The sequence below is a fragment of the Marmota flaviventris genome, chromosome 6 (genome assembly GCF_047511675.1).
Source record: "Marmota flaviventris isolate mMarFla1 chromosome 6, mMarFla1.hap1, whole genome shotgun sequence".
NCBI classification, from domain to species: Eukaryota; Metazoa; Chordata; class Mammalia; order Rodentia; family Sciuridae; genus Marmota; species Marmota flaviventris.
Genome location: NC_092503.1, coordinates 39,885,399 through 39,908,437, shown reverse-complemented (window position 1 = coordinate 39,908,437; position 23,039 = coordinate 39,885,399).

Sequence of the window (23,039 nt, the reverse complement as noted above, 5' to 3'; positions counted from 1 at the left end):
GGTTATAAGGTCTCAAAAAAGAAAGTTTAACTATGCCAACTACAGGTTTAATATATAGGGTTACAATTGTCTGAAGGAATCTGCAGGCTAGGGGAAGAGTCATCTGGAACAACAACTCAAGCTTGACATGTTATCTCAGGGATGGTCCCTTTGCCTGTGAATGGTGGCTATAGTAGCCTTGCTGTTACCTTGAGGCAATTAAGATACCCCTCAGAAGAGATCTTACTTTATAAATCTCATGAACTTTAAGGAATTCTGAATACTAAAAATGGATTAGAGCTCTCAGAGAGTCACCTTCTAAAATAGCAGGGCTTGCTCAAGTTAAAAATCAGCCACATTTCTTCTGGAATCATTAGAAGGAAACCCTGAACATGATTGTCAATAAGGATTAGATATAGATTACTCAGCCCTGGGAGACCTCGAAAGTTTTCCCCTGTCCAATCCAGACCTTAGTATGTATATAGATGGAAGTTCTTTTACAGAATAGGGAATACAAAGCTGGATATGCTGTGGTAACTTTTAAATCATATTGCTTGGGGTACTAACTGCAGTAGTGTCGCTGGAAGCTCAGTTCTTGTCCCCAATACCAATGAAATAATGAGGATCTGGTTTTGAGAGGTAGTAAAAAAAGCTTTATTGCTTTTCTAGCAAAGGAGAAACATAGGGGATTCCAAACCCAAAGACTGTGATTCTGCCCATCATGGGGAAATAGGAGGGCTTTTAAATAAGTGATTCAGATAAAATGAGATTAGGGAGGAGAGATCAGGAAGGGAAGACCAGGGGAAGGAAAATCAGTAAGAAGAAGGGTAGAGAAAAGAAGATCAGGGAGGAGAAGATCAGGGAGAAAAAGGTTCAGAAAAAGAAATAAAGCATGTAAGTTTCAAAGCCAAAGGGATAGAGTCAAAGCATTAAGTGAAACCTGATACAGTAGGGTACTGGATCATCTCCTGCATAGGATATCTCATTCAGAGATTAATCAAAGCTGCACTTACTAAACAAACTTATCTTACCAACAAAATAATCTATTCCTTATAGACACAAAGAAACATTACATAGACATCTATGAGGAACCCCTGCACTGGCCACCAAAGGAGTCCTCACTGCTGCTTCTCAACACCCCTTAATAGCAGGATGCAGTTACTGAGCATTCATTTCAGATTACTTCTACCATAAACCTCTTGACCAGCCCAATCATCCCTGAAAAGGAAACACAAACTTCTTATCCTTCAAAGCCCCTTTACAGCTTGAAGCAGCTAGAGCAGTCATTATCCAATTTCCTTACAGCAATAAGGATTTCTTTATCAAGATGGGGACTAAGAAAAGGATAGAAAATGAAGAGTAGAAAAGGGACAGTAAAGGACAACAAGAGGTCAAGCACAAGGACTGTCACTTTAACATGCCCCAACATATTATAAAAAAAAAGTTCCTGTTTCTGCATCTCATAGACAATCTCATGAATAATCCATAATCTGGCCCACAACCACTGTGGGACAATTTAAATATCAAAAACCAACTTATCAACTTCTCCTTAAGAACCTTTAAAAAGAGGAGCACTATAAGATTTAAATGGCACTCTTGCCACTCCCAGGCACACAACAATGGGAATTCTGAATCTTTCTCTCACTTTCCTTTTTAAGAAAATTCCTGCTCACCTGAGAAGAAGAAGAAAAAGAGAAGGAGGAGGAAGAGCAGGAGAAAGAAAAGGAGGAGGAGGAGGAGGAGGAGGAGGAGGAGGAGGAGGAGGAGGAGGAGGAGGAGGAGGAGGAAGGAAATGTAGCCAGGCATGGTGGCACAACACCTATAATCCCAGTAGCTGAAGCAAGAGGATCGTGAGTTTTAAGCCATCCTCAGCAAGTTATCAAGGCCCTAAGCAACTCAGTGAGAACCTGTCTCTTAATAAAACATTTTAAAAAACGGGGCTGTGTGTGTGGCTCAGTGGTTAAGTGCCTCTAGGTTCAATGCTGGTACCAAAAAAAAAAAAAAAGATAGGTCAGAATATTATATCCAACATTATAATATTTAAATTTGAATATGTATGAGTGAAATTATATAAGTTATCAATGATCAAAATAAGTGTTGAATTTGTATAACTTAACTTGTATTAAACTATAAGCTCACTAATTTATTAACATATTTATAAAATATGTTATTAGTATATATCAATATTAGACATACAATTATTCTTCTTGCATTAAGAACCCAAGAACATGCTCCTTAGTTAAGAATTTTCAAACTGGCTCAATATTATAGAAAAATTAATTTATAATGTCATTATATATTGCTTGAAAACAACAATATAAGCAACCAAGTAAGTGAAAGTATTCTAAACTTCTGAACTAAACTAAAAATGTCTGATGAAGTCTGGAATATTTCCCAGAAAGAATCCATTGAATGCAGGTTACCATGGTGATTAGCAAAAATGTGGAATAAAGTTCATTTCATGATAATTGCTACATATTTGCAGCTGAAGTGCATCTTTCAGTTTCAGTCTCAGACTTTGAGACCATAATAATAGCTCTGGAATCTGAGTTGTATATTTAAACCTATAATATTGTGCAGAGACATATCTAATTCTGCAGATATTCTTTTTTGTGTGGTGACCAACATGGTAATTTTTAAAGGCTTATTCCTATTTATTGGAATTTCTGTGTATAGTTAATTGAGATTATGTTTGATTGATTCTTAAAATACAGAATTTATAATGTCTCTAAATCAATTTAAAGATAAAAGGAATGCATTTTATTCTAAAATCCTCCCCCTTTAGGAGAAAAGATAAATTTATTTTTGAAGCAGCTGAATGCTCTTTCTTTGTAATTATTTCTGAAGAAGTTCATGGTCTAATGCCAACTTTTGTGAATTAATAATAAGTTTTGATAAATTGTGCCAAAATCAGAAAGTTAGTGACTTGAATATCTTTAACTCCTTGGGGCTAGGCAAAAATTAAATGTGTAAGTAACAATTTGCTAAGGGATTACTGTGTGATATTGAAATTATACAAAGAAACTGTCATGGGTTCTTAATAATAGAAACAGAACAACTATGTGAACATTTCTTTGTGGTGTACTACTTTGTGGAACATAACTCTATTAAAATAAAACAATAACATCCATCAAGGACTTACTATGGCATACATCCTCATATCAGTAAGAAGTAAGTTATTACTAGTATTCATTTTTTAGGTGATGAAAACCAAGGCACAGAGAAATGAAGTAATTTGCTATCATCACAGAGTGTAGGGTGGTGTCAGAAGTCAAGCTCAAACAAGCAGGCTCTTAACCACATAATGCTGCACAGCTGATCTGAAGTAATTCATCCTTAATTTAAATAACCAGAAATGGAGGCTCAAATAAGCCCAGCAAAGTTGATATTGCACAACCACTAAATAACAAAAAAGGAATATTCTCTTTCTCTAATCCTAGTGGTGCTCTATTATAACTCAGGGTTTTCTGCTTCAGAGTAAAATTAGTGTCCTTTTCTACCTAACTAATTCAGAAGTAAAGTGATTATTCAAACTACTTGCTATAGTTATAGCCTTCAGAATGGACTCCCATATCTCTTATCTATTATCTCTTCCCTTTTCAAGTATTAAATAAATATTATCATATATAAAATATAGTATATATCTATTATCTTTCTTTATTTATCTCTCAGAGACTGGAGCAAATATACATTTCATTCCTTTTTATTATTGAGACATCTTATGTGGTCAGTCTTTATATGTTAAAAGGATAGTCTAGTCTGATTAAAACAGTCCTTTAAAAATCACAGGCAAAAGTAAAGTGTAGCCTTACAGAGCTTCAGTGGATTGGGAAATGAACTTTTCATGCAATTAGTAGAAGATGGAGGAAGGAAGAACTTATGATACATAAACTTGATTTCCAATACCCCTAACCTAAAGTTACCTTCCGAAGTGTCAAGATAGTGGAGTAGAGAAGGTGACTTTCTAAACAGCTCTATAGTACAAGACCACCAGGAAAATGGACAAACAACTTCTCCTTGAAGTTGAAGAAGAAGAAGAAGGAGGAGGAGGAGGAGGAGGAGGAGGAGGAGGAGGAGGAGGAGGAGGAGGAAGGAGGAGGAGGAGGGGGGAGGAGGAGGAGGAGGAGGAGGAGGAGGAGGAGGAGGAGGAGGAGGAGATAATAATCCTATTTGGAATGGCCTAGGGACTCAGAAGATTAGATACAATAAAATAATAAAAGAAAAATCCACCAACAGCTCCAGTGGAAGCCATTGCTGATTTATCACAGGCAGGTTGAAGTGGGAGACTAAGACAGCCCACATTTCCAGTGGCACTAAGGCATGCTCGAAGCAAGGAGGATGGTGATTAGGGACATTGACTAGCTGATCCAATTGGTGAGCTGTACATTTTTTTCATATGATAGCACACTGTGTGTCTCCCATGGTCATGGTTGTTATTTGTTTCCCCCTAAAATGTGAGATACTAGAAATCTTCAGAAACACTGTAAATTGATAGGATAGAAGTTCTGCCACCTCAGATTCTTACTGACAAATCAGTAAAAATACAAACAACATGAAAAAGTAAGGGAATAACCATCTCAAACAAATCAAAATACCTCACTAATGGAATCCAATGATACAACAGAGGAATACATGTCAGAGAATGAATGTAGAAAGTTCATAGTTAAACAGAGTTCTGAGGTAAAGAATGGTGTAAGGAGTAAAATCAAAGAGAAAATCCAAAAAGTGAAATATCACTTCAATAAGAAGATAGAGATCCTGAAAAATTATTCATCAGAACTATTCAAAATGAAGGAATAAATAAAGTAAGTTAAAAACTCAATGGAAAGCATTATCAGCAGAATAGATGACTTGGAAAGTAGAGTTTCAAGCAATGAAGACAAAATATTTAATCTGGAAAATAAAGTTGACCATGGTAAAAAGCTGTTAAGAGAACATGAACAGAAATTTCAAAAAATATGAGATAAACATGAAAAGACCATATTGGGCTAGATGAAGGCTTGGAGATACAAATCAAAGAAATGAAGAATCTTTTCAATAAAATAATATCAGAAAATTTCCCAAATCATAAGAATAAATGGAAAATCAAATCGGGAAGTTCATAGGACTCCAAATATATAATATTACAACAGACCTACAGAAGGTACCTCGTTTGAAAATGACTAACATACAGAATAGAAAATTTTAAAGAATAAAAATTTTAAAGCCCACTAGGGAAAAATGACAGGTCACATTTAGTGGGAAAGCAATTCAGATCTCAACTGAATTCTCAGCCCAGACCCTAAAAGCAAAGAGGTCTTGGAATAATATATATCAAGTCCCCACAGAAAATGGATATCAACCAAGAATACAATATCCAGAAAAATTAGGCTTCAGGTTTGATGATGAAATAACAACTTTCCACAATAAAAAAAAGTTAAAAGAATTCACAATTGTAAAGACTGCACTACAAAACAAACTCGATATCATATTTCATGAAGAAGAAATGGAAATGAAAATGAAAATTAAAAACCAGCACAGGGAGGAAATATACTTGAAGAATAGTCAATCAAAAGATTGACTTAATAGTCAATCAAAAGATTGATTAATTCAAATTAAAACCCAGAAATAAATCAAAATGACAATTAATAATCATTTTCAATAATCACTTTGAATGTAAATGGCCTAAATTCACCAATCAAAAGATGTAGACTGGCAAAATGTATTAAAAACAAGACCCAACAATATGATGTCTCCAAAAGATTTACCTCATAGGCAAAGGCATCCACAGACTGAAGGTAAAAGAATGGTTAAAAAAAACCTATATTTTTCACATGTATCTTATAAACAAGCAGGGGTTTCTGTCTTCATATTAGATAAAGTGAACTGCAAATCAAAGTTAATAAGGGAACAAGAATGCTATTTCTTATGATTTGAGTGAATTATAAACCAACAAGATATAACAATCATAAAAATTTATGCCTCAATCAATGGAGCATCAACATACACCAAAAAAACTCTTCTCAATTTCAAGTGTCCAATAAACCACAACACAATAATACTAGGTGACTTTACCATGCGTCTTTCATCACAGGATAGATCTTCCAAACAAAAAAGCTATAGAACTAAATAATACAATTAATAATTTAGACTTAACAGATACATATATATATATATATATATATATATATATATATATATATATATATATATATAATTTCATCCATCCATGACTGAATACACTTTCTTCTCAGCAGCACATGGATCATTTTCTAAAATAGACCACATCATCTTAGGTCATAAACAACACTTAGCAAATACAAATACATTTTATCAGATTATAATGGAATGAAATAGAAGTCAATGCTGACATCTGGAGACTAATAAACTAATGAATGATCAATGGATAGAAGACAAAAACAGGGATGAAATAAAAAGTACTAAGAGGTAAATGAGAATACAAACACAACATATGAAAATCTCTGGGACAATATGAAGGTTATTCTAAGAGAAAAGTTTATAGCATTGAGCTCATTCATTAAAAGAAAACAAGTCACCAAATAAATAACCTAACATTACATCTCAAGGCTCTATAAAAAGAATAAATCAACACTCAAGCAATAGAATATGGGAAATAATCAAACTCTGTGCTGAAATTAATACAATTGAAATAAAAAATTCAAAAAATACATAAAATAAAATGTTGGTTCTTTGAAAATAATCAATAAAATTGATAAACCCTTAGCTATGTTAACCATGAGAATGAGAGCAAACCCTCAAATTTGTGAAATTCATAATGAAAAAGGAAATATCAACACAGATACCACTGAAATAGAGAATAATCAGAGGATAATGAAAACTTACACTCCAATAAAATAGAAAATCTTGAAGACATCAACACATTGCTAGAGACATATGACTTTCACAAATTGAACCAAGAGGAAGTACATAGAAAATTGAAACAAATCAATTTCAACCATCTTTGATCCACTTTGAGTTTTGTGCAGGGTAAGAGATAGAGTTAAATTTCATTCTGCTACATATGGATTTCCAGTTTTAACAGCACCATTTGTTGAAGAGGCTATCTTTTCTTCAATGTATGTATATGACATCTTTGTCCAGTATGAAATAACTATGAAATAGTAGTTTCTGTGACTTCTATTTTGTATAATTGTTCTTCATGTCTGTTTGTTACCAACACTACACTGTTTTTGTTATTATAGCTCTCTAGTATAATTTAAGGTCTGGTATTGTGATACCACCTACTTCACTTTCTTTTTAAGGATGATTTTGTCTATTCTGGGCCTCTTATTTTTCCAAATGAATGTCATGATTGCTTTTTCTATTTCTATGAAGAACATCATTGGAATTTTAATAGGAATTTGCTTTAAAATCTGGATAGCACTTTTGGTAGTATGGACATTTTGATAATATTAATTCTGCCTATTTAAGAACATGGGAGATCTTTCCATCTTCTGAGACCTTCTTTAAGCTATTGTGAATAGAATAATTTTCCTAATTCCTCTTTCGGCTGATTAATCATTGGTATAGAGTAACACTATTTATGGGTGTTAATTTTATATCTTGTTAGTTTTGTGAATTTGTTTAGAGTCCTAGAAATTTTCTGGTAGAGTTTTTTGGGTCTTCTAAATATAAGATTGTGTCATCAGCAAATATAGATAATTTGAGTTTTTCTTTTTCTAATTGTATCACTTTAACTTCTTTCTTTTGCCTAATTACTCTAGCGAGAGTTTCAGGACTATGTTTAATAGAAGTGGTGAAAGAGGACATCCTTGTCTTATTCCAGTTTTTAGGGGGAATGCTTTCAGTTTTTCTCCATTTAAAATGATATTGGCCTTGGGTTTAGTATATATCGCTTTTACAGTATTGAGGTATATTCCTGTTATCCCTAGTTTTTCTAATGTTTTGAACATGAATGGATGCTGTATTTTCTCAAATGTTTTTTCTACATCTATTGAGATAATCATTTGGTTCTTTCTCTTTATATATTAGTGTGGCAAATTACACTTATTGATTTTTGTATGTTGAACCAACTATGCATTCCTGGAATGAAACTTACTTGGTTGTGGTGCACTATTATTTAAATGTGAAATTTTTGTGTTCAATTTGCCAGTATTTTATTAAGAATTTACACATATATATTCATCAGTGATATTGGCCTGAAGTTATCTTTCCTTGATATGTCTTTGGTTTTGGAATCAGGGTGATACTAGCTTCATAAAATGAGTTTGGAAGGGTTCCCTCCTTTTCTATTTCATGGAATAATTTGAGGAGGATTGGTGTTATGCTTGTTCTTCTTTGAAGGTCTATTCTTGGAGGAGAATCTATCTGTTCCTGGCTTTTTCTTTCTTGGTAGGTGGTTGATGGTTAACTAGAAACCCTGTACCTACTAAAGGCAAATATATGCCTAACACTCAATCATGCCACCTTAGGAACCAGCTTCCTCAACAAGACTCCTAAAGCATAAGAAGTAAATGCAAGATAGCATCCCATCAGTAAATGGGATGCTATGAACCTGAAAACCTTCTTCACAGCAAAGGAAACAATCAAGAAATAGAACTTTTTTTTTTTTAAGTTTACAATATATTGCTTGCCTTTAAGAAAATACAACTCTATTAAATTGGCCTCCATTAAAAGTGCTCTCTGAGGGAAAACTTTGTCATCATTCATTTAATCATATGTGTTTATTCTTTGCTTGTAATGCTATTTGCATATATCCAAGCCATATTATTAGTTTGGCCACATTTGGGGGAAATATTAGTGTATTAAAACAAAATATATTGAATATCTTTTTGCTGATAATAAACATTTTTATAAAATTAAATTATAGCAACATGCATAATAGTTGTGTATTATTATAAATCAAATTAAGTACAAGGCTTCAAAATCCTTAATCTTCACAGTGAAATAATTGCAAATGGGAACTCTTTTCAATGCTTTCATTATAAATGCTTCACTTTTAAAAGTTCTGTGATTGTCTTGTCATTAGTAAAAACAATACATGAGCCAGTTACTAAGTGTCAACTGAAGAAGTCTCTGAGACATTTTAGAAATTAGTCCTCACTTGTAAATGAAGATTAAAACCTCCAAATTAGCAATTTGTCATTAACAACAAATTTACAAATTACCTTTTTTTTTTTTAATAGTTGTTTAGACCCATACAATCCTTATTGGTCATTGCAATTATTTGCATTACAAGCAAAGAATAAACACATCATTTGTCCAATTAATTATTGGACAAAAGTACTTTTAAAGGGAATGAAAATGCTATGAAAATGTTTTTGCTTAAACCTTGACAATTTAACAAATATATATTGAGTCCTTGTAATTTTGGATTAATGAGTTACTAGGACTTTTTAAATTTGCTGATGATATTTTAATATGTAATATTCCTACAAAACAGTAAAATACAACTGAACATATTAGGAAATGACTTCCAATATATAAATTATTCAATAAATACAGAGTAAAAGTCTTGATGTTATTAAAATTAATACTAAAATATAATGTGCTCTATCATATACCTCCTTATAGCATTAGTATAACTAGATGAAGTTATAATTTTTTTTTGCATAACATAGGTGTTGTTGTTAATGTAGCAAATAATACAATACACCAAAACTGTCAGACTGGGGATGGTTATGGAGATGGCCTCACTTACACAATGGCTACATAACTTATTCCCACACATGAATCTGTGATTCAAATTTGTGGCTTATCAAAATCACAAGTGAATACATATCACAGACCCACTAGTCAAAGGACAGGTGTGAGGCTGGTGAATGCCAAGTATGTTAATAATTAAGACACTTTCAAAAGAAACGTGATATCCTTTCTGATCATCAATAATTTATTTGAAAACAAGTGTCAACTTACTGGAAAATGTCATACATATTAAATTGTTAATTTTTTCTTATAATAAGAGTTTTAAAAATCACCTCCTGTTTCGTGTTTTTAACTTTGTTAAACATATTAATCATTTCTTCTAATTTGAGTATATGTTTATAAACATTTCTCAATGTTTAGTACTTAAATCTTGTCTTTATCTTCAGCAAGAATTTGAGAATGTCAAACAACACAGTAATCCTGTCATGTTCATCTTTGCATTTTTTAGCACATTGACTGAAATATATATTTGTGTATTGAATTCATTCATTCACAGGAATGGACTTTGCTGGGCATGGAGTGTTGGACATACCTAACTGATCTTCCTCTGTTTGCACCAAGAAAGCACTTAATCAGTTTTTATTGGTGAATTTGAAGAATGAAGACCAATATTACAATACATTACAATTCATCACACATTTTGGACACCATGCACAGAGATACTCAGAAAGGACACATGGGAGGATGTGACTAGAAACGCATCTATTGATGTGATGGCAGAATATTCCCTTCAGAATATGCTGTCATTTTATTTTTGTGTTCTAATTTTTCTCTAGATAAAAAATTTCTTGTCTAGATTTTCACAAAAAACATAGTACTGTGGCATATTTCACCATTCACTCTAGATTTATGTATTGACTACCATATGCTAAGTTGTGATAGCAGGAAGCATTTTGTTTCTCCCCCACCATGATCCACCTCCTTCACAGCTAGCAGCTGATGGCTGGAAAAGAATGATGGTTTGGATTTACTGAAGCATATAAGTCAGACACACCCTCTACTATACTGAGTCTCTGACACTAGGGCCTTTATCACTAGTAATTCATTATCATGATTTAATGATATCTTCTAGTTTTTAAAAATAAAAGTACTTACCAGAGAGAAATTCATACCATGAATAATTAGATAAGATCGAGTTTTTTTTTTTTCCTAGATAGGAGAAATCTTGGAACTTTCTGAAAGAAGAACTTCCTGATTGGCCCCAGGAAAAGGCAAAAGATGCCATTCGGCCTCCTGTTTCCTGTCAAGGCCATTCCATTTCTCCATACATACTTCTTTAAAATACCGTTAATATTTTGTGTGAAACTCATTGTTTTAGTAAGATTTTTCACTGCTGTGAGCAAAAGACTTGACAAGAACAATTTTAGGAGGAAAAGTTTATTTGGAGCTCATGGTTTCAGAGGTCTCAGTCCATAGATGGCCAGTTCCATAGCTATGGGCACAACATCATGGGCAAATGTTGTGGCTGAGAAAAGCTGCTCATTTCATAACAACCTGGAAGCAGAGAAGAAACTCTGATCAACAAGGACAAAATATATACTCCAAAGGCAAAATAAATACTCCAGGGACCCACCTCCTCCACTACTCCTACCTGCCTGCAATTACCACCCAGTTAATTCCTATCAGGAGATTAAGGCACTGATTAGAATAAGACTCATTCATAACCCAATCATTTCACTTCTACATTTCTTGCTTTATTTCACAAATGAGCTTTTGGGAAACCCAAAACTAAACCATAACAGCCATTTAGCATATGCTTCTCCCCTGTGTACCATATCAGGTGGTATAGTCTTAAATTAACTGAAAACATTTAATAATTGCCTTTTCATCAACTAATTAATGTTTGCCCTTTCTGGTTCAAATGTCAAAGTAGTTTCTGCAAAATTGATATTGTAACAGACATATAATTCTGAGATAATTTTTTCTTAAGAAAGTGCTTTCATTTTAAACACCAGAGTGTTGAAGCTTCATTTACCAACTATTCAGAAATCATGCTGAGTTGGCACTTGCCTGGCAGCCCAGATTCAGTTGCACTATTGTAGAACCACTTATCCAATTTAGAGAGTGCTACAGTCTAATTCAACATGATATTTAAACAATATAGAAGCTTTTGAGAAAAGGAAAATATGAAGATCTGTATTTGTGTCACACTGAATTATACTAAATATTGATATACAAATAGGAAGAATTTTGCTGTTTTTCTTGTAAACCTTCATGAGAGTCTGCATCATCTGTCATTTCCTTCTTTGAACTATTCTCAACTCATGTTCTTCTTGGCTGTGAAACAGATGATTAACAAGCAGGTTTTTGTTTGTTGTTGTTTTTCTTTTGTTTTATGGGTTCCATGAAAGATTAAAAAGGGTCCTTTCTATTCATGGTTACTTTAAGTAATATTTTCTATGTGCTTTAAATTTTAAGATGGGTAACTAAAACAAGAATAATGGGATGATTCATATGAATAATAGATGTTTGAGTTCAGAAATTAATCTTATTACTGTAAAATTTTAAATAACTATATTTTTGTAGTATAAATGCTATATGAATTATTCTTAACATTCTTATGAACTTCAGTAGGTCAAAAAGTTTGATATATATACACAAATGTATGTATATATTTTTAGTTGCTTTTTGAATACACAAAATTCTATTGGAGAAATCTATTATGTGGTCAGTTAACAAGAAGAGAAAATACAATTTTTTTCATTGAAGGGGTATCTAAGTGAATTTTATATTTAGTTGCTGAAGATAAAAATGCTACTTAAGTTTGTAATACTTAAAGAATGGTAATATCAATTTTTTCACTTAGTATACAAGAATATTTAAAGTGCCAACTGTGTACCAGGCATTGTTCTAAGCCTTATATAAACTAAAACTTTTAAAAGTTTTTAAAAATTACCTGCTCTTTTGGTACTTACATTCCAAATGGAAGAGATATAAAGTAAAAATAAGTAAAATAATACCCATGGATATCTGATGGGAAAAAAAAAGTTATCCAGGAAAATTTAATGGCAAATAATTATAAAATAATCTAGCCAGTACACTATATGAGTCAGATGTTAAAATATTTAAATTGTTCTCAATATTCTATGAGGCTTTTAGAGGTTCTTAGTGACTCCATTGAGAAACCAGATAGATATTGGCATAAACTTCATAAACTTCTGGATTATCCTAAAAAAGAAATTTTACTATTTATCAGAGTCACCTTATTAAATATATATGAACAAGCTTAAGGTAAGAACAGTGTAAATTTTATGATCTTAGGAATGAAATTGACTACTAAAAATTAGGCGAATTTTCTTTTTCCAGGAAAATAAAGAAAATTTGTCGAGACTGTTGTTGGGATGCAAGAAGAGATAGAAAATACTTTTTCTTTGTGATATATGGAGGATAGAATCTGATACCTATTTAACCACTGTACTCTATCAGAAGTAATAATTCTCCATAGCAGTAAGATTAAATGTAAGTTTCCTGCATTTTAAAGCTTAGCTCAAAAATCACAGAGAAACATTAGGAGAAAAAGAAGTACTGTTTTGAAATAGAAAATTTTATGAGATGATGAGAAATTTATAAGCTGACAAAGTAGTAAAAATGAGTTTAAAAAGATGAAAGAACCAGAAAGATCAGTGCCACGATGTGTATAACAGCAAAATGTACCAGAATACAGTTTTGCAATTAAATCTTTTGAAGAAATAAACAGATTCATAAAACATTCAAATGCTTGTTTGATTTTTTAAAAATACACAGTACAAAGTTTTCAGTCTTAAATTGCATCCCTTTCCTTTTAACACCACTGGCAAAGAGAAATCTAAAACAAAGCCCCATGTAGAATTATCTCTCACTCAGACACAGTTATAAGTCAACTACAAATAATAACAATTATAGTTGACATTTATTGAAGAGATACTATCTGCCAGATATAATCACATTTGATCCTTATAGCAAAGTTATGAGACAAGCATTGTTTTATTGATGAAGAAATTGAGGATCAGAGAAATTGTTACTTGATTAAGGTCTGACAATAAATGACAGAGATAAAAATCAAAGTGGATTTACAGTCCACTTTCCTAAACTACCCTTGCCTGATTCTTCTAAATAATATTCTTGAGTCAACTGGTATAACAGAAGGAACACATTTAAATCTAAAGATACAGAGAAGGAGCCTACAACTTACTACTTACCAAGATGGATAGAACAGTAAGAAGAAATTTATAGCCCTCAATTAGAATGAAACAATGAGCATCTTTATAAAATATGTGATTGTAACATAGCTGTAATTTTATCTATCTATCTACCAAAATTTTCAGTAGGGGCAAAAATGTTCTCATTACTAGAATAGAGGAATGGAATACAAACAGAAGTAATAGGAGGAAAGAAGTTTACTAAACCCTTGAAAAATTAAATATAAAAAGTTGATTGATTGCCCAAGGTGAAATAACTAGCATATCTGGTAGGAAAAAAATGGGTACATGTACATATATGATATATGAACAGAGATGAAGTATTAGGACAGAAATGGGAGTCAGAGAAAGGATCCTGGTGATACTCTGCCTCTGCAGATGGATGGTAGATGTTCACCAGATCAACAAGGAAAGGAAGTTATTTCAATTCAGGGAGAAAAGTATATACTTAAGACATACATTTATTTATACAATAAGTATCTATAGAACATCTAAAATGTGCCCGTCATTTTTCTAAAATTGGAGAGAACAGCATGGAACATGAAAAAATGCTGCCCTCATAAACTTTACATTTGAATGGAAGACATACACAAAAAACAAATTTAATGACAATATAATTTCAGATATAGTAAAAATAAAGTGGAGCAAGTACTTTGAGTGATTTTATTTCATTTTTCATATAGCAGTCAATAAAGTGGGCTGTGAAAAAATATTTGATCAGATAAGTTAGAGACCTAGCCAGTGACCATATTATTTAGACCAAGGGTTACCAAACTTCTCTTGTAAACAGCCAGATAGTAGATTCTTTCCCTTTGTGAGTAAAGCTCAGTTCTGTCTTTGTAGTTAGAAAATTGCCATAGACGGTGCATGAGCAAATTGGTATGGATGTATTCCAGTAAAACTTTACAAAAACAGAAGGCCAAAATGATCTAGCCCCTTGACCTATAATTTGCAAGCCCCTGTTTTAATGCAATCGTGTTCATATTTGGCAGCACTATGTAGTCATTTCATGACCTTTAAAAACGGTATGTGTATGTGTGTGGGGTGTGTGTGTGTGTGTGTGTGTGCGTGTGTGTAGTGTGTATCATATTTTATATATATATATATATATATATATATATATATATATATATATATATATATATGAATATATACAATATAAAGATAGGTATGGATAAATACACACCAAAATCTGTATACATGGGGCGCACATCAAGAGATTCTGTTTTAATTCATCTGAGGTGTATGGCCTGCCATGTGGTTACAACTATTACAGTTTGCCCCCATGGAGACATTTTTTTGTCAAAGTGATTTCTTATGCTTATTTACATTTAGCACGCAGGCCCTGGTCTACTTTTGTGGGCTGCATTTGCAACGCAAGGGCTTGAAAGTTTTGTTTGATTTGCTTGTTAATCAGGAGGCACTGGGAATTACACTGGTTCCTGTTGATACTGGCTGTGGCAGAGAAAGAAATTTCTGTTGGCCAAACTTCCTGATGTCTTTCCAGTAGGTAAGAGAAGTCTCAGGTCAGTTAAAGTATGGAATACAAGCATTTTTATAACTTCAGTAAAACTGCTTAGTTTCCATGTACCAAGATTATAATACTTGAGCTACAAAAACAATCACATATGAGAACAATTCCTTATGAAATTGCTTCTTACTTGTTTTTGCTCCTTTCATATTTTTTTCAAAATCTCTTTATCTGTCTTCATATTATTCTTTCTTTCTTTCATTTTTTTTGTGAGTGTGTGTGTGTGCGTGTGCAAGAGAGAACATGAGTGTATGATTTTATTGCTGGAGTATTCAATAAAAAGCTTTGTTAAGCTCTTACCCACATGCAGTCCAGCTTTGTCACAGCTACTTTGGCTTGTCACCATTTGCTCCCAGACAAACACCTAAAGCAGAGAGGGGAAAGCTTATGTGTACTTTCAGACTTGGCAGTGAGGAGTTTATATTTCTAGTGGGGAATAAGCACACATACACATACTAATAATATCATTCAGATATAGTAAGTGCTGTACAAACAGTAGGACAATGATAGGCAGAGAGTAATTAGCATGTGTGTAGAGCAGTGGTCTCCTATGAAGGATTCTGAAATGCCAAGAGAGAGATAGCTTTGAACTTATTGAGTTTAACGGACAGATAATGCCAGTGGGGTTGGAGTGTAACTTGCTTTAAGGAATCCATGGTTACAAAGCAACAGTATAAATCAATACATTTTTCTCTGCCAGGAGTCAATATCAGTTTGGTTTATCTGACTTCAATAAACTAGCTCCAAGTAATTTCGGACCTGCTGAAATTAACCTTCACGGCACAACTCGTCACCATAACACTTTTATGAAGGAGATGTGTTTCAAGTGGCATTTACAAATACCATACTACTTATATAGAATTGAGAACAGGTATGAGAGTCAAAAAAAGATGTTTGTTAAAATAATAAAATTTTGGCACCCTAGAAAAAAATGATTCAAAGAACTGAAGGAACCAACAATGAGAAATCAAGAGAAAAAGTATAAAAAATTTGAGATTATAATGAATTGACATATTTAGAAGTTTGGACATCATATTAGAGACAGTAACTTCTCTTTCTTCCTGCAGTGGATCAACTTTTCACCTAAGAATGTTCTAATTTGAGATTTAACATTAACTGAATGTATAACACATATGATCAAAAATATATCATAAAATTTATCATATTGTGCACTTCCGTACTCATTCTTTATAATGTTTCTAAAGGCATAGAACACTGAGCTAATTTTATATATTTCACCTTTTTTAATCTCCCCAAAATGTTTTTGAGATACATAATACTATTATCACTTCATATTTTAGACAAAATTTGAATACACAGCTAAAAATATGCAGAGTGGGGATTTAAATGCAGGTTATCTGAATCCAGAACCTAACCTGTACAACAAGAGGTTGCATTTCCCGGTTATACAATATTTGCTTCTGTTTTAAAGGAACACAGATTAATGGAGAAGGCAGACAAATGAACCACGATAATACATTATTAAAAATGTTTTCCAAAGGGTGCTATCTTATCTTTTGTATGCAGTATCTGACTCAGAGAGGGACTTGTCAAAGTCTCCCTCTTCCTGAAGGAGGAAGTAGAATAAGAACTACTAAAATTTGAAAAGTTTGTGGATGTGCACCATAAGAAGGACAGGTGGGAAAGATATTTTAGGCTAAGGGAGAAAAATATCTATTCCAAAGGTATGAATTTAAAAGGGAGAAACGTTTGAGGAATAGAAAATTCTTAGGTAGAAGAATAGGAGTGGTAAAGATGATTACATCTTTACATATCCTGGGTTTTACATATCCTATTATGGAAATTTAAAGTGCTAGAGGCTTTAAACATTAAAAGGTTTCAAATAGTGGTGTTAAAAATAAATAGGTTCTGGGCTGGGACTGAAGCTCAGTGGTAGATCACTTGACTTGCATGCATGGGGCACTGGGTTCAATTTTCAGCAACACATAAAATAAATAAAACAGATATTAAAATAAATAAATAGGTTCTGACAACAAAACAGGAAATAAATAGATGGAGACAATATTTATGTACACGAAAAATAATGGGCAATTGAATTAACATTGAAATGGAGAGAGAGAAATGAAAGAAGATTCAGAAGATATGAGAAGAAAGAAGCATTTTTACTTAAGAGATAACCCAAAGAAGAAGGAGGGTGTAGAATTGAAGACACTTTAATGAGGAAAGTTTCTACACACTTACATGCTGAAAGGCAAGAAATGCTAAAAATAATATGTTGTGTAATCTGATACATCTGAGTTCAGATGATTATGCTATCATTTCCAAATTCTTTGATCAGGTTCAAGATGCCTAAATTCTACAGGTCAGTATTTCTTTATCCAGTCATTCCCCATAAGCAATCACTTCTATTCTTAAAAATAGCTTGAATCTTTAACTTACTAGCTTTTCTTGTCCTTTATCTTGCATGAACCACTGCAGAATCCTCTTAACTGATCTTCTTGCCTTCAATACAGTCTCCTTCAAGTTCATCTTCCAAGTGTCACCCAGAATAGCCTTTCAAAACAGATAAAGACTATATATATATTTAAGAATGGCAGCTTCAGTGTGGATGATGAACAAAGAAGGACAAGAGTGAGACCAGTGGCATTATTGCAATAGTGAAGAAATGACTCAGTAATTCATAAGTGGTTATATTATAGAGGCAGCAGTAGAGTTACACAAATGTAGATGGATTTGGAAGAGACAATTCTGGGTGACGTAGCAAGAGATGTGTGAAAAATGATACCTTGGTGTCTAACTTGATTTTATTGAATAGAAAGGATCAAAGATAGGGGAGAAGGTTGAGTTCTGTCTTATATAATTGAGAGTAAAATGATTTTGAGAGATGCACGTGAATTACAGGGAAGAAAATGTGTCTGAGTCTGGGAGCTCTGCATATGAGGAGATGTTTTTTGAGTACACAGGTGACAGTGAATTCACAGAAGTAGATAAGATTGTCAAATAGTGAATATAGAATAAAAATGTCAGCAGACATATGACATCAGAAATGCCAGTATTTGATGATAAGTAGAAGAGGAAGAACCTGTACTGGACACAAAGTCTTAGCCAGAAACATAGAAGGAAAACAAAGAGCATATAACATCATGGTAGCTAACCTAAGGATTGTTTCTGGAATGACAAAGTGGTCCACAGCAAAATGAAGTATTAAGGTGCCCATTTGATTTAACAACATAAATCATACTAAGGGCATTAGCAAGTAGTTTTCCCATAGAGTAACAGGAATGAAAGTGAAGAATGAGACAAGGAATAAGTGTGGAATAAGCTTGAGGTGAGGAAAAGCAAAGATACAGTAAAGCATTTTAGAATAAGTTAGGCTAAAAAGAGGAGAGAGGAGGGAGACAGATTAAATTTGCTTTCAAGAGACATAGGCGATAAGATTGCATTTAGTTATGATATCTATTGGTGCCCCGAAGAGCCATATTGCACCGAGGTAAGAGCAAAAAATGTGCACCCCCTAATGCATTTATTAAAATATCCTCCCAGGCCTGGGGCTGTAGCTGAGTGGCAGAGCACTTGTCTAGCATGTGTGAGGCAGTGGATTTGATCCTCAGCACCATATAAAAATTTAAAAAAGAATAAAACAAAGGCAAACTGTCCATCTACAACTACAAAATTTTAAAAATATACTCCCATATTTTGAACCAAGTATTAAAGGTTAAAAGGGATTTTGCTCCAAAATAATAACTACTTGTAAGGCTCTGTGTTGCCTTATAAATCCATCTCACAGGGGCACCTGAGAAACACTAATTGGTTAGAAGAATATAGATTTTGTTATAAAATAATGTAAGGAGATAAAAACAAATGATGGTCTTTTAAAAAAAATACATTTTTTTCATCATGCATTTTTGTAATTTTTTAGAACTATTTTACTAAAATGGTATTTACATAAATTGCCTAGTTTATTAGCAATTCCTTAAATTTTACCCCTGAATTAAGCACCCTACTCACCCCACTTCAATGCTGTTCCTAACGGAAAACCAAAGACAGCAAGTTGATTGTTGTGATTAACAGTGGATATAACGGTATTAGAACTATTCATAATAATTCAGGAAGTGTGTTAAGTGCTGAATCCTTAGGAAAGAGCTTTAAATACTGATGATGTAGGTGAGAAGAAAGCATGTAATAAAGGAACATTCACTTACTCATTCAAGCTGAGACCACCTTAAATATTCAAAACACTAACTTGAATGTGAACATCTCCATATTTACGTATATGACACAACTTCTTTTCTAAAGGGTCCTATAGTCTAATTGAATATATTTTGTTTCCACACTTTTTAGGTAAGAAATAATAGTTAGATGAGCTGAGAAACTTCAAGTTATAACACAATCTTATGTGAAAAATAGGGCTGACTTTTTATATAAATTAATTAGCACTTAGACTAAATTTGAAAGGGAGGCTATATTTCAAAGTCAGTTTATTATTAATTTTGAGTCATGTCAACAAAATTGCATCTTATGGCAGAATTAAATTCTTTGTGTTTTCATCAGAGCACAAAAACACAGTAATTGTACTGATACATTTTTTTTTCTGAACACTTTATTTTTCATACCATGAAGGCTCAGAATACCAAACATTTTTGCTGGAGTCCTTTCAACAGTACCTTCCACGGATTATTTTCATTTTGTTTCTCTATAGTAAGTAATGCTTTGTGTTTAGCAAGTATATTGCAAATCAAAGATGAATCAATGAACATGATCCTTTGTGGTTTCCATTCTGAGCTCTTCCTCCACCTGGGTGCATGACCAGTATAGAGAAAGCTTTGTTCCTAGAGAACAGGTGTTCCTTTTAGTAATTATTCTATTAGCTTATAAATCCAAACCATCAAACTAGTTACCTTGGACATATGCCATCTTTCCAGTTTAATTTTTATTTAGCTATATTCTAGATAACTGATAAATGTAATTATACATATTATTTAAAATTAAAATGTTACTTAACATCTACATCTTCAATTTTATTCACTTGTCAGATCTGTCAGTATATTTTCAAAGCAATATGGCTTTGGATGGCCCAACATATGGCCTTCCATTTGCTGGCATTTAAGGAGGTCAATAAATAACACTCGTGTCTTCTCTCATGTTCAAAGTCAGTTGCGAGATAGGCAAGAAGTTGGGCAGATGAAGATAAATATTTTAACATTTTTTTTCCTTCTGATAAATTCTCATCAGAAAAAAAAAAGTATCTTCAGCTCTATTGCTAAGTGCACTGCGTTTCAACAGAATTAGGCAAGCAAATCCATCCAGTCAGAAGCTGTATTGTACAATCACTAACTACCCATGGGGGGTTTATGCTATATAAAATTTATGTCATAGAGAACAGCCATTTGTTTCTCCAAGTCATCTGTTAGGAAATCCATGACTCTTCCATTAAAGGAAATGAATGGGGACTCAGAGAGTAGTGGGGTAAGTTTAAAGGATTTTTTCTGCAAGTATGGACAGAGGATCCCTAGGGCCTCTCCCAGAACATTTTAGGAGTCTGCAATGTTCTGCATGTTCAATAATATGTCTTTATGAGGCTAGATACTTTTTGTGTACTTTAACCAAAATAATGCATTACATCTATGTATGGGAACCAGATTTAGCATACAGTTGTCTTTTCTTAGGTTAGACATAAGAGATTTTTTTTAAATGTATGATGATGCTTCTCATCTTATTAATATTTTTTACTTGAAAAATGTAATTATTTTTCATAAAGCAATGTTACTTATGTTAACATGTCTTTTTTTTTTTTTTTTTTTTTTTTTGGTACTAGGGTTTGAATTCAGGAGCACTCAAGCACTTAGCCACATACCCAGTCCTATTTTGTATTTTATTTAGTGACAGGGTCTTGCTGAGTTGCTTAGTGTCTCGCTTTTGCTGAGGCTGGCTTTGAACTCATGATCCTCCTGTCACAGCCACCAGAGCTGCTGGGATTATAGGTGTGTGCCATCATGCCTGGCCAACAATAGCATAATTATTTCATTATGTTTTACTTTAAGTTAATTAATAGATAAATGTAATTTATATATCTTGATTTATTATTATAGTAGACATAACTTATATAAAGAAAAGGTCTTTGTTGTCCTCATTAATATTTAAAAATAGAAAGATGTTGAGTTAAAATTTTGGAGGCTCATTGCATTAAAGAAAGCTTGTTGGTATAGAAAGGTTATTTCTCACATTGTTCCCTTATTCTCAAATTAAGGTATTAAGATATTTGTTTTATCACACGGTATTTTTGTAGCACAGTACCTGCCCACCCATGGAGCTGCAGTTCCAACAGATCCACTGAGTCCTAGAAATGGCCAGTTCTTCGCAAACTGACAGGAAGGGTTTTGAGTGGGTTGCACAGAGTTACAAGGATGAGCTTATTTGGAAAAATAAAATAAGAGAGATACATGTATAGTATGGCCTGGAGTGTCTCTGTATAGGACAATGTATTTTTCACAAAATCAGGGATTTTGACAGGGATTGAAAGTAGCTGAATTTGGAAAAACTTTCCCTTCTCAAATCAGGATGTTTAGATGTTGGCCCCAGGAAGTCTTGTTCCCTTTTGATATGATAAGGAAGTCTTCAGAAATTAGAAAGAAGCTCAAACCTACCCAAGAAATCCTATCTTTTTGAGTTCTGGAATCTTTGGTCTTATAAAGTTCATAAAAGTCTCCGCTTCACGGTAACTTGTTTTCATTTTATTGGTGTCACAGGAGAGTGGCTAGCTGAAACTTCAAACCTCGGTTCTTGTGTCCTGACAAAAGAAATTTTATTCAGACATAAAAAGTCAAGCAAGAGAACTTTAATTTATGTGAAAGTAAAGTAAGGCTCAAGCAAAGAACACTATGGAGAGAGAATGGGTCTTCTCAGAATAGAGAAGAACAAAGGAAACATAAAGTTATTGCCAAATTTATTACTGTTGATGTTTACCAGGAGAATTGGGTTCTCCCTTCTTCAGTCTTCTCCCGTCAGATGTTCAATTCCTCCTTCATGACCAACAGGGGAGTTTTTTATCCCAGTTGGTTCTCTCCAGAACTGTCATGGCAACCATCCTATTCAGGAAGCTTCATCTATAGCTCAATTCCATGTTAATGACTGGGCAAACTTCATCTTACTGGAACTGCTCTAGTAGTGAAATGTCCCTTGTGAAATACATTGAGAAACCTGTGGTGGTAAATCCTAACTTGATAGTGACCTCAATGGACACTGTTAGGAGTTAGCACCATTGTGTTTATTGTCAGGGTTAGTACACCTGTTCTACAAGTTATATGATTGTTCATTAAAGGCAATTCAAAGAAACAGCATGGACCTCTTGTAGTTTACATTCCACTGTTCATTACTAACTACCCAATCTTGGCAGGAAGATATCTTTGAGCCCGCATTTCTCCTCCAGATAACAGCCTGTTTGCTGAGAAATTAGCATCTCTTATTGACTTAAGCCAGGGCAGGGCCTGAGGTAAACAGTTTTTTAAAAGAAAGCATGTGAAATTAACACAGTAAGCCCAGTCTACAGAAATATCCCTCAGCCTCATGATCCTACCTCTAATGTTTATCTACCACCTATCAGTATTAAGTTAGATGAAGCTCTACAAACCTTGACGGTAAATATTCAACACTCTTTTTGAATAGAAGTTGATAGTCTTCAAAGTCCGCATATTGTATACAGTATATCTTGGATAAATTTTATTTAA